General features: G+C 36.4%; 1 long non-coding RNA gene across 2 annotated transcripts; it reads left to right on the top strand.

The window, feature by feature from the left end:
* Positions 1-50: 50 nt before the first annotated feature.
* LOC107154793 lies at positions 51-1,419 on the top strand. 2 transcript variants are annotated; one of them, XR_007343867.1, is made up of 2 exons: positions 51-219; positions 1,238-1,419. It is a non-coding gene; the product is annotated as an uncharacterized LOC107154793 (long non-coding RNA). The 2 variants fall into 2 exon arrangements; XR_001505111.2 differs by having other exon boundaries at positions 99-336.
* Positions 1,420-13,671: the final 12,252 nt, after the last annotated feature.

Here is a 13,671-nt window from a genome sequence, read left to right as displayed (position 1 = left end):
TAAGGACACCTATCGCCGCTGCTGCGCTTTGCAGGGCCTGAGCCTGAGAAGCCCTCAGCGCGGCAACCTCGCTCGATGAGTCGGGGGTGAAGGTGCACTTAACCTTTGGGTCGGGCGCTGTCTCCAGTGGCGGGAGGTGGGGACGTCTGCGAACTGGGGCATTTTACGGTTTCTGATTTACCTGCTGTTGAAGCTAGGCGGACCCCCAGCCTGCTGTTGGTGAGGTTCAGGTCATTTCTGCCCTTCTCCAAGTTCAAGTTCAAGTTGCTGGGCTTCCTCAGGAGTTGAGCGAGAGGCTGGGACCACTGCGGAGGCCCATAAGCGGAGTAGCAGAAGGTCTGCTAATGCGTGGGGCGGGTAGGCTCAGCGCCTTAATAAGTAGAGGTGAATCCAAGGGAGAAATCGACTGGGGTCTGGGGATCTGACCTTTAGGTTCATATGGTTAGGCCTTATTTTTGAATTTGTGGAAGAACTCGGCTTGCATATAATAAAGATGCCTATGATGATGTATTTTTGTGAATTGATGAAGAGGAATGTAGACGTCAGTAACAGTTTTGATATGCAATGTAAAATTTTGCTGTACCTTGAAAAATGTTAAGAACCTTTGATTTGGTAATGTTACTTATGAGAATAACATTGTCAACTCCAAGCGTGCGCAGCAGTCACAAAGAAATTTGTCAGAGAACCATAATGGCAAAAAATAAGAGGATGGGGAAATAAGCGTGGTGTTTTTATGAGAGAAATATTAAATAACCAGGTTTGTGTTTATGTTCCTTTATTATATGATTATGTGTAGCAAAAAATGTGGAAAATGTAAGAAAATACTCCCAACATGTTAACAGATTTTCTCCACATTTATTTTCCTATTGTTTTCTGTATTAAATCTGATTTCACTTACCTCGTAGGGGGAGCACTTTTTAAATAAGAACTCTCTAATGACGGAGGCTCTGAGATTTTCTCTTGTTAAAATGATGATGTCTCATGAACCATAAGGCATCTCGATTTTTTTTTAATTGGGAAATATTGCTTACTTATAACAGAGGAATACTTTATAACAACATACTCAAGAACAATCTCTACCGATTCCGTGTTTTAAATATTCATTTAAGCTTGGGTCAGAGGAATCTTCTGACTATACTGAGAGTTAAATAAAATGTATAAAATAACTTTCCATATATAAAATGTTTCATTTTCTGGATATCCTTAATTCAGAGGAATTACAATTGTCTCTTTTCAGGAAAGAGCTTCCGGGCAAAATCCATTGCAAAGGTCATAAGGTGGGAACCCACATAGCATGTTGGAAGCCAATGTGAAGAAAGCCCAGTGAACTTTGGAGAAGAGGAGGATTATTGCAGATTGTTATAGGATTATTGGATGTTTAAATGAAAGAGTAATGGTTTGATTAAAAATACCACAGTAGTTTCTATGGTGTAAGAGTTCTTAGGGGGGACCACATCTGAAAGTATAGAGAACAGTTATGGCAGTAACCTAAGTAGAAGACAATGGAAATCTGGACCAGAGTGACAGTAATTGAAGTGGTAAAGTAATGATAAAATTCCAAATATATTTTGAAGATAAAACTGTATGATTTGACATGAGTTATAAGAGAAGAGTCATAGTTTGTTTTTGGCTAGAACAACTGAAAAAATGATGTTCTGGTAACCAAAATGACAAGTCACTAAGACAGCATATGTTTGGAAAAAAAGATGAAAATTCATCTTTGAATCATGTATCAAAGAAAAATGCAAAGTAAATTTTTTTCTAATTGATAATGCAAACTAGCTACCAAAATAGGTGAGACGTAGCAAAACAGCCAATTTAATATTTATATTAAAAAAGAAAGTTGCTATTGCCATTTAAGTTTTAATCTAATGAATGGGATGACCATTTTACTATTTTATTAACAAATTTGGTAAGACATCCTTTTCAAACCTGTTACGTATCATTGTAAAACCTCTGTTTTTCCAAATGTTCCAGAGTGGTGTTTTTAATACTAGAGATAGTTTCCTTAGAGAGTTCCAGACCTAGCGTAATCAAAAGAACTGTTTTAGTCAGGTTTTTTGATGTGACCAAAAGACCTGACAAGAACAATTTCAGAGAAGGAAAAGTTTACTTGGGGCTCCTGGTTTCAGAGGTCTTAGTCCACAACTGACTGACTCCATTACTCTGGGCTTGAGTTGAGGCAAAACATTATGGCAGAAGTGTATGGAGAAGGAAAACAGCTTAGGACATGACAATCAGGAAGGAGAGGGAACTCCCCTTAAAAAGGACAAAAACATATATCCCAAAAGCACACCCCCAGTGACCTACTTCCCTTAGCCATTGTCTATATGATTACCACCCAGTTAATCCATTCAGCTGGATTAATGTACTTATTAGGTTAAAGCTCATAACTCAATCATTTTACGTCTAAACTTTTTTGCATTGTCTGACACATGAGCTTTTGGGGGATACCTTATACCTAAACCATAAGAAAAACATGCCCCCAAATATTTACCTTCTCATACCTACCTAGACATCATTAAATTTTTCTTAGTTGATCCCTTAGTTTCATTTGTCAATGAGAGAAACATTTCACAGAGCACAAGAAGCCCTTATCTGAAAATATGGCAAATTCTCAAGAGGCAAGTTGACCCTTAATTTATAATTAAAGATGGTGTGGAACAAGTATGTTTCAAGCTGTGCAGGTAAGCAAATGGTATAGTGAGAATAACCATCATGGTCTGTGAAGCCAGAAGTGAGAAGCCCATCCTTAAACATTTACAAACTTTATGGGATCATTTGGATAGCATGAAATGTGTTTGGAAACATAATAAACTAGAAGATACAATGCAACTGTTGTTTATTAGTGATTTGAAAAATATAATATCCCTTGAAGCATTTCTGTTCTCTGTTCTTTTTTATTGCTAAAGAAAAATGTCCCTAAGAGATTAACCTTTTTTTAAAATTGATTTTTTTAAAATAAATGACAGTGGAATGTATTACAATTCTTATTACACATATGGAGCACATTTTTTCATATCTCTGGTTATATATAAAGTATGTTCACACCAATTCGTGTCTTCATATATGTACTTTAGATAATGATGTCCAGCACATTCCACCATCCTTGCTAACCCCCCGCCCCCTCCCTTCCCCTCCCATCCCTCTGCCCTATCTATAATTCATCCATTCCTCCCATGCTCCCACTCCCTATCCCACTATGAATCAGCTTCCTTATATCAGAGAAAACATTTGCCATTTGTTTTTTTTGGGATTGGCTAACTTCACTTAGTGTTATCTTCTCAAATGCCATCCATTTACCTGCAAATGTCATGATACTGAGTAATATTCCATTGTGTATATAGGCCACATATTTTTAATCCATTCATCTACTGAAGGGTATCTAGTTTAGTTCCACAGTTCAGCTGTTGTGAATTGTGCTGCTATAAACATTAATGTGGCCGTGTCCCTGTAGTATGCTGTTTTTAAGTCCTTTGAGTATAGACCAAGGAGAGGGATAGCTGGGTCAAATGGTGGTTCCATTCCCAGTTTTCCAAGGAATCTCCAAACTGCTTTCCATATTGGCTGCATCAATTTGCAGTCCTATCAGCAATGTGTGAGTGTACCTTTTTCCCCACATCCTTGTCAACACTTATTGTTTGTCTTCATAATAGCTGCCATTCTGACTAGAGAGAGATGATATCTGAGTAGTTTTGATTTGCATTTCTCTAATTGCTAGAGATGATAAACATTTTTTCATATATTTCTTGATAGATTGTATATCCTCTTCTGAGAAGTGTCTGTTCAGGTCTTGGCCCATTTAATTGATTGGGTTATTTATTTATTTATTTATTTAGGTGCTTAGCTTCTTTTTGAGTTCTTTCATCACTATACTAGACTTTATACTACAGAGCAATAGTAACAAAAATAACATGGTATTGGCACCAAAACAGACTGGTAGACCAATGGTACAGAATAGAGAACACAGACTAACCCACAAAATTACAATTATTGTATTAGACAAAGGTGCCAAAAACATGCATTGGAGAAAAGATAGCCTCTTCAACAAATGGTGCTGGGAAAACTGGAAATGCATATGCAACAAAGTGAAATTAAACCCCTGTCTCTCACCATACACAAAAACTGAACTTAAAGTGAATCAAGGACCTAGGAATTAAACCAGAGACTCTGTCTAATAGAAGAAAAAGTAGGCCCTAATGTTTATCATCTGGGATTAGGCCCCAACTTCCTTAATAAGACTCCTATAGTGCAAGAATTAAAACCAAGAATCAATAAATGGGATGGATTCAAACTAAAAAGTATTTTTGTTTTGTTTTCTCAGCAAAAGAAACAATCTGTGAGGTGAATAGAGAGCCTACATCTTGGGAATAATTTTTCACCCCTCACACATCAGAGCACTAATTTCTAGGGTATACCTAAGAGTAACCTTAATCATTTGGATTCATCTTAGTTTCTTCTGTGGATAATGCAAACTCAATTATCTTTTAATATTATGTCTTTAAATTTTGTTTTGGTGTTTATTTTTGCTTTCCTATGCCTATGAGTTCTCAATCTTACACTACTCTTAGAAGCTCAGAATTGAGAATTCCTTTTTTAATGTTTAATTTAATTTTCCTACCATTCATGTGGGTAATGTTTCATTTACCCAGGTATCTCAAAGGCTGTTCAGCAGTCATAAATACAAATAACTATGTAAAATTTTGATTGGAGGTGGGAATCTCAGTAATACTTCTAGCCTAACTGATCTCCCCACTTTCACCCTTATCTCACAGTCTACTCTGACTCAATCCAGCAGCCAGAATGATCTTGTTACAGTGTCATGAGGTGAGATTACTCCTTTGCTCATAACTGCACCTCACCCACGTCTCGGGTTAAAGGTCTATATCTTTACAAATGTAGGTCCTGTAGAATCTGGCTCCCTGATGCTCTCCTGCAACACTTCTTTCCTCTCTGACCTTAACCTGTTACTTACACTTCTGCTCCAGCCACACTAACCTATTTGCTGCACTTCAGACATGCAAGATAATCTCTCCAAAGGTCTTTGCACTCACTCTTTCCACTGTCTGGACTAATGTTCCTTCTGTGACCACATAAGCCATCCCTTCGTAGTCTTTCCTCAAAGGCAGAAATTTTATTTGGTGCTATATTTTAGCACATATACCAGTACCTAAAACAAAGTAGTCACTCAGAAAAGTATTTACACTCAGAATGAATAAGCCCAGTGGAGGGGTAATGGTATGATGTTAAGCACTGGACCAGGGATTGTAAAACCAGGTTTTGGATCTTTGCAATTACTTTAACACATGAATTTGGGTAAGGTACCACATCGCTGGGTCTCACCTTCTCCATCTATAAAATGAGGGCTTTGTGTAAGATGATTTAAAAGTTTCTTTGCAGAGGTAAGAGCCAATAATTTCTCAAGATCTTGTTCATTTTGGAGCCAATTGTATGGAATCAAACTTTAAGACCACAGTTAATTTCTTTGACCCAAAGTCTCATAGCTAAAAGGAATAATATTTTATGTGTAATATTTTATCTCCTAGTAGCCTCAGGATAATGCTCTTGAGCCATATATCAGAAGGGGATCTCAATTCTGGGCAAAAACAAAGCAAGGACCACAAGAGTTTTGTGTGAACTATGCTTTCAACATGACCTTGCATGTAAGAACAGGTGAGCAGACAAAAAATAAAATTTGTACATTTTTCTTTTCTTTCACCTAGAACACTTTGGTAATTTTATCTTTGCTATCATCATCATCACCATCATCATCGCTGTATTATTGTTAATCTCTCTCATACACACACACCCTCTTATGCTTTGGATTTAAAAGGGACTAGGTGGGAAGGAGGAAAAATCAAAGGAGCAAAAGAAAATAGGGCTACTGAAATACAAAGCAAATGCCTTAAAATGTATAGAAGAAAAATGAACTTAAGAGTTAAAACAAACATTTAAAGTAATTAATTCTTTGGCTTCCTGTGATAAAAGTGACTCAGGGTCGCCCCTAAGGTATGAAAGATCTAGATGGCAAACATTTGGAGGGAAAACCTAGCTTCAGATTTAGTTGCTTTTAGTTGATTTTAAACATCACCAATTTTGGAGATCACACAGCTGAGCAATAGATCATTAGCCTTCCACTAGGTTTGCTATGGATTACATCTCTGATGAACAGGTCGTGATAATGGTTATCTAAGTTACTTTTCAGGGACTTAAAGATCATCTTTGTTGAAGCCATCAACTCTTCACTTGAGCCTGCATGTGTCCAATGGATGACCTTTTGACATCAGGGCCCCCAGAAACTTCATACTCAGATCATTCTAATGCCACTAATTTCTGAACAGACTTCCTATGAAGAGCTATGAAGGCTGATTACACATGTACACATCCCTAATTATCTCATCTCCAATCACCTGTCCACATATCTTAAATATCCTGATTCTTTATGTCATAAATATCCCCAAACCCCATCCTTTGGATGTAGATTTGAGACTTGGGTCTCCTATCTCTATACTTCGCCATCTTGAAAATAAATTATTGCAAAATTCGTTGTTTCAGCAATTGGTGTACTTTACAGTGGGCAAATGGGCCTTGTTAAAAAACCGGGCTCTCAGTCTATTTAAACACTTAGTTAATTAAATTGAAAATATTTTGAAACAATTCATAGGCCTCTGTAAGATATAATAAACTTATTGATGAAGACTTAGAATAAATTATAATAAGGCAAGGTACATAAACATTTGTTTAGTCATTCTGAGAATTCTCCATAGTGTACATTTACCATCTCTTCCTGTTGAGGTTAAAGAACCATCTCTTCATGTTCTTTTTTTTTATTATTTTTTAAGTCGTAGTTGGACACATGCCTTCATTTTATATTTATTTTTATGTGGTGCTGAGGATAGAATCCAGTGCCTCACATATGCAAGGCGAGTGCTCTACCACTGAGCCACAACCCAGCCCTCTTCATGTTCTTTATTTGCAAATGCACTGTTCCTGTCTGATTTCTTATCTCTCATTACTATTTAAAAGAAAAATAGTGGTGTTATTACACATATGCTATGACTTTGTCATTTATATTGAAACAATTATAGTTCTTGCTTCTGCATTATCCTAATATCACATCCCTAACCTAATATCCCTGATCACATCATTACTTATTAAACCCCATCAGGTTTTCTCCTGAATACTGGCTTCCAGTGAGTTTCCCCAAGAATGTTTTCCTGACGAGCACAAATTAAGATCTAACCCAAAGCTTTCTGGTCAGCTAACTTTACCACACACCTTCCAACCATATCTTTAGGCCATAATCATTGCATTCCTAGAATGGAATCTTCTTCAATGTTGACTGCACACTGCCTTCCACATATGGCCCCCAGTAGGCAAGCAGCCTATGGGCAGTGCTAAAGTAAGCAGTTCCATTCCCTTGTAAGGAATGTCCTTGATCAACTGGGGAGCTCAGTGTCATCTGCCACCATCCTGCAGGCTTGGGACATATATGTGGAGAACACCCAGGGCTTGCCTGCACTTGTGGAAGTACAGCCTAGATAGCCAGAAAGGGACTAAAGGAGCCCAAGCAATGCAGAGCCAGTCAAGATGGCTCCAGGCACCTCACCCAGGTGGTTCCCAAAACATTTCAGAGAAGGAACTCAAAGGCCCTGATGGTGAGCAATACTGAATTGCATACTAATTATTATTCTAGCTGTAATAACTTGGATATTTTTCTTGTTTTTGCTTTTATCCTCCATAAAATACAAGCCTTTCCCATAGGATTTCATGGGATCTATTAAGTCATTACTGAATTAAAGATGCTTGTTTTGTAAATGTTTTTCTCAAATTCAAGTTAATCTCAACATGAAAAAATATTAGGCAAAGATTCATCATTAATATGCCAGCTACTCTTGATTTATGAAATTTATACAATCAGTAAAGTGCCACATAGATCCTGATTCCTCTTTTTACAAAATATTGTAGGTTTGGGGAGGGGGGTTTTGTTTTGTTTTTGTTTTTTGCTTTGGCATTTGCTTTCTCACATTTCCAAATGCTGAAATATTATGGAATAACTTATAATATACAGTTTCATTATAGTATACCACTGACTAGTAACTACAGAAGAAAACTAGATATAGGTCTTTTTATTTATAACTTAAGGTGAAACACCTATACATACAAATAAATTTTATATTCAGCTATTCTTTCTGTACTTTAGAACACCTTAAATATTAGAACACATTGTATTTTACTTATAAAATATTAGATATATGTGAATATATACATATATTTTAGGAGCAACAGTTGTACCTAGGACAGAGCATCAGCACATATAGAATCTTAGGATGCTCATGCTAGAAATGACCTTGAAAAGGTCTTAATCCAGAGGGTATCATTTGTCCATAGGCTTGTGGATTCATAAGCTACTGTAACATATCAGTATGTGCATTAGGTTTCCTGTCACCAAATAACTACGAACTTAGTGGTTTAAAACATGCAAATTTATTATCTTATAGTTCTAGAACAGTTTATGGTTCTTACAGTTCTGACACAGGTCTCAGTAGCCTAAAATACAGGTGTCACCAGGGCTGTGTTCCTTCTGCAAGCAGTTGGAGAGAGTCAACTTCTTTGCCTCTTCATTTCTAGGAGCTACCCACATTCCTTAGCTCATGACCCATTCCATCCTCAAAGCGAGCAGTATTGATTTCTCAAACTGCTTCACTCTAACCCTTCTTAACACTCTTCTGTTGTCACTTTTCCTTCTCCCTGACTCTAATTCTTCCTATACCCTCTTATAAAGACCTTTGTGAGTACACTGGGATAATCTCATCTCAAAATTCTTAACTTGATCACATCTGCAAAGTCTCTTCTTCCATATTACTTTACAAGTTCCAGGAATTAGGATGTAGACATCTTTGAGGGGCCATTGTTTAGCTTGCACAGTGTTGTAAACTCTGAGGTATGTGAGCCTGTGTCTGTGTGTATGCAGTTTTGCTGAATATTTTGTCAAAATAATTTATCAGAATGGCTCCTCAAAGAGATATGTGACTCAAAATACTTAAATCACCCACTTTCACAATTTAATATGCTCTCTTGTTTCATACAAGGGGAAATTAAAATTCCAGGGAGACTGACTCATATAAGATCATAAGAGTAATGGAGACTATGTTTCCCTGAACCTCATTTTGACCCTTCATAACTATGACTGAAAGCATATTCACAGATTATACTGTTGCCCTGCTGAGCCCAGCATAAGAAAGAGTACATGTAAGAACCCAGGGCAGGTATATGGTTCATCTGAAGTTAGTAAAATCAGTGCTACTGACTGTTGAGTAGATAAGGTCTAAAGTTCATGGTCCAGTGAGAGTGGAAAAGTCACTATGGTAAGAAGCACAGTGACTTGAGGTTTAGGCCTTATGTATGCAAGAATACGAGTGGAAAGACAGAGTGAAATGTGCTATGACATTGACTTGTTGGGGTTCAGGGTGGTTTATTGATTGATTGGACTATAGAGAAATCCTCCCAACACTGCAAGGCCCTGGAAAGTTGATAAACCGCTACTTTTGCAACATTATAGCACAGTGCTATGTAGTACTGGGTAAGAAGTCAGCCTGCTGGGGCTAAATTCAGGCTTCATCACTTATAGGTAAATGATCTTGGGCACATTGTTTGATTTCTCTGCATCTCAATTATCTCATTAATAAAATGGAAGAAATTACTTTATTGGACTTATGTAAGCTTGGATTCCAATTATGACTCACCATTCACCGGTTATCTAGTAAAGTCATGTAAGTGGGAAAGTATTTCATTTGTATAGGACTTTTAAAACTTTTTTATATTATTTACATTATTTAATATCATTTCAGCAAGTTATTTTCTGATAAGTGACTCTATTTGCTTCTTTGTTATAAATAGCTACTTTTTATAGTAGCTGGTATATAATGAGCACTCTTAATTATTTTTACTTCTGCAGGTTGAATATCCCTTATGCAAAATGCTTGACACGAAAAGTGTTTCAGACTCCAGACTTCTTTTTGGATTTTGGAATATTTGCACATATTTTACTGGCTTAATATCCCTAATCCAGCATGTTGGCTCTCAAAAAATTTAGATTTTGGAGCATTTCAGATTTCTAATTTTGGGATTAAGAATGCTCAACCTGTTAATCCCCATTTACAAATGGATGTGGGTGCAGACAACACTACTAACCACTGGGTGGCAGCAGAGGAAGCCATACTTGAAATCAGTTTTCTTCCTGAAGATTTCTGGTACACTAAGACTAGAGAAGCTTAATCAAATTGGTGCTTAGTTCAAAAAAATAATCTGGCCGATAATTAATTTTGCTTTTCTGGAAATTGCTCTTAGGTTTATCTATTGCTCTTTGATCCAGGGGTCACATTTTATGGATTTTTGCCTCCCCTGCCCCAGCTCAAGCAGCCATCTATCTGCTCCCCTATTCTGCCAGTATCTGTTCTTCCTTGACTAGAGCTAAATTTTGATAGACTCTTTTAGAAGCTAAAATTATGTCTCTACACCTTATATTTTTGAGTTAGCAAATATCTACATAATCATGAGTTCAGAAGGCCTTTGGTTAGTTGTGGTACGTCAAAGTTTATGGTTTATGTGCTTTCCCTTTGCATAGGTGGTAAAATACACTAGTATTTCTTATTACAAATATAAATGAATATTTTTTAAAGACAGAGTTGGAGATTGAGAACAGAGGGAAGAAACAAGGAGGATGATAGAATTTATAATGCTATATACAGTTCAGCTTTGGAAAAGAAAAGAATCTAAATTCAACATACCTAAGCATTGGCTTTATTTAGTTCCTGGGAAAGGGGCAGTTTAGACTGCGGTGGGGAAGTGGAGGAGCTGACAAAGATGAAGTTAAGAAGTCAGCAAGTTTCTATCTGCCAAGCCACAGAATCTGATGTGGTAGCCAAAAGCACTTGGTAGCAAAATATTAGGTAGTATTAGCACATAATTGATTTTAATTATATGTTTCATAATTACACAAATCCACTAAGCTTAAAGGGGAGGAAGTACCATGTTCTAATGGAAAAAATTTACCTAACTGACTGTGGGACAAAAGAATACTCTAGATAAAAACAAAAACAGCAAAACAACTGGGAATTCAAGTCTTTCATTTGAAGTGGATAACATATAATGCACACACAAGGATGTATCCTACGCTTTAAATGTTCATATAGATTCTATGAAGTACTTTGAAGCCATTTAGAAGAAGCAAAGGAAGCCTATTGTCTTTTACCAGAAAGCTATGATGGAAGAGCATGATTAACTTGCTCAAAATATAAACTTCATATGTCATAGTCCAAAAGAGTTTATGAAGAAAGGGCTTCAGAAGCCAATAGAGACAAAGTTTCCTGTTATTAAGGTATATAAGCTACTATTAATCTTCTTTCTGATGATGTATGCTAAAACTTCATACATTGTTTGATTTTGCTCTTAATTGAATATCCTATTGGAGAGTCTTTATTGTGGTATAGTTCCTGCAAACCAATAAACTAATTCTGAGCATGGTATAAAGGGCTGATTTAACTAGCAAGTCCTACTACAGAGAAGTTTCAAAACCTCTCATGTAAATAGAGCCATAGAATTTTCAAGCTTGAGGAGAATTTTGAGGATGAAATGGATGAGACTTTCCATATTTGCCATCTTATGTAGCAAAGGGAACTAGAATCCTAATTTCCTTCCATGACACACATATTTTGTTTTTAATGTCTTTCTTGCAATGTACTGAGAATATGGTTAATTGATAAGCTAGAGCAACTTTCCTAGCCCCATGCAAAAAGTACATTAACATTCTTTAAAAGTAGAATGCCCGTATCTGTCTTAGAGAAAGCTCAAAATCAAACTTGGTAATATTTTTCTTCCAGGAGAAGCAATCTGGTCCTACTCACTTCAGAAGAATGTGTACATATTGACCTGTATACCTATAAACATAAATATTAAAGTCATTCAATCTGGAAAAGACCTCGGGAATTTGTTCAGTTCCTTGCCTTCCAGAAGAGAGGGCATCATTATCCTTATTTTACAGGTGAAACAGTGAAAGGCTAAAGAGATGAACTGAGTTGCACAAGGCTAAATTACTAATAAGCAATGATAAGGCAGCACAAGTCATCAGTGCTTACAAAATATGACACTGAACAGCCTTCTGTTGGGGGGAAGCCTGAAAACATTTTGTTTCCTTAAAAATTCATTTTTACTTGTTTTGTTAAATTGAAGGACCCAGCATTTGACACAAAATAGAATCCTCCATAATTGTATAAAAATAAATTAATAAGAAATTGGCTGAATTTTAGATATCAAGCTATTTGTTCTCCTTGAAAGTGAATCTTCTAAGTCAAGTTGACCATTGGCAGTTTGGCCCACTGACAGTAAGAGATCATTGTTTTGGCTAAGGAAATGAATAAATGAAAGCCATCAGATTGCTCATTTTAGCCCATGAACCCGTTGCTTCAGTAAACATGAAAAAATCAGACATGAGACACTATACATAAGAAAGAATTATGAACCCCCTGTCTCACTCCTTGGTTTTTATCCAAAATAGCTAAAATCAGCATACTACAGTGATACATGCACACCAATGTTTACAACAGCACAATTCACAGTAGCCAAGTTATGGAACCAGCCCAGGTGCCCATCAACAGATAAATAAAGAAAATGTGGTATATATACACAATGGAGTTTTATTTAGCCACAAAGAAGAATGAAACTATGTCATTTGCTGGTAAAAGGAGGAGACTAGAGAACATGGTTATAAGTGAAATAAACCAGACTCATAAAATCAAAGGACAAATGTCTTCTCTCATATGTGGAAGCTAGCCAGAGAGAGAAAAAAAATTCTGAGCTCAGAATTAAAAAGAATGTGTGGGGGGACATTTCTCACAAAAATAGAAGGAAAACCAATAGAGTAGATGAAGAGAATCCAGAAGAAGGGAGGTGGGGAGGGCATAGGAATAAGGAAGTACTGGGGGAACAAAATCTACTAAATTTTGTTATGTCCATACATGAACATACTAAAATGAGTCCTGTATATATATATATATATATATATATATATATATATATATATATTGACAACTATGTGTGTGTGTATATATACACATATGTGTGTATATACCCACATATATATGTACATATATACACGCAATTACAATGTACAAGCTAAAGTAATAATAAGAATAAAAATAATAGGGCGATCAGTAGAGTGAGTAGATGAGGGAGATGGAAGAAGGAAGGGAAAGGGACAGTACTGGGAAATGAGAGTGATCAAATTATCTTGTGTGCATATACAAATATGGCATAATGAATCCCACTACTATGTATAATGCACTAATAAAAATATTAAAAAAGAATCAAGATAAATTAGAAAATTGTCAAATACTAGAAATCACATAGCAAAGGCAGGCAGAGGAGGGACATATTTTCCCCTTTGGGGTTATAGTAATGGATAAACAAGAACAAACAGTAGTCCTGGTTTCCCAAACAGACTTCTAATGCAAGGTGCGATTTGATAAATAAGAGGCACAGATGAGACCCTGTAGTAGAGCACAGAGAGTAAGTTTTCTAGAATAATCCTTGTATGTAGTCTAGGCCATTAAAATGCTCCGAATATGTAGTAAGCTACAAATAACAGTATGATACTAATGATGATACCATAAG

Source organism: Marmota marmota, unplaced genomic scaffold, assembly GCF_001458135.2.
Source record: "Marmota marmota marmota unplaced genomic scaffold, marMar, whole genome shotgun sequence".
In the NCBI taxonomy this organism is placed as follows: domain Eukaryota; kingdom Metazoa; phylum Chordata; class Mammalia; order Rodentia; family Sciuridae; genus Marmota; species Marmota marmota.
Note: the sequence above shows the minus strand (reverse complement) of the source record. Positions and strands in the feature narration are given on the sequence as shown.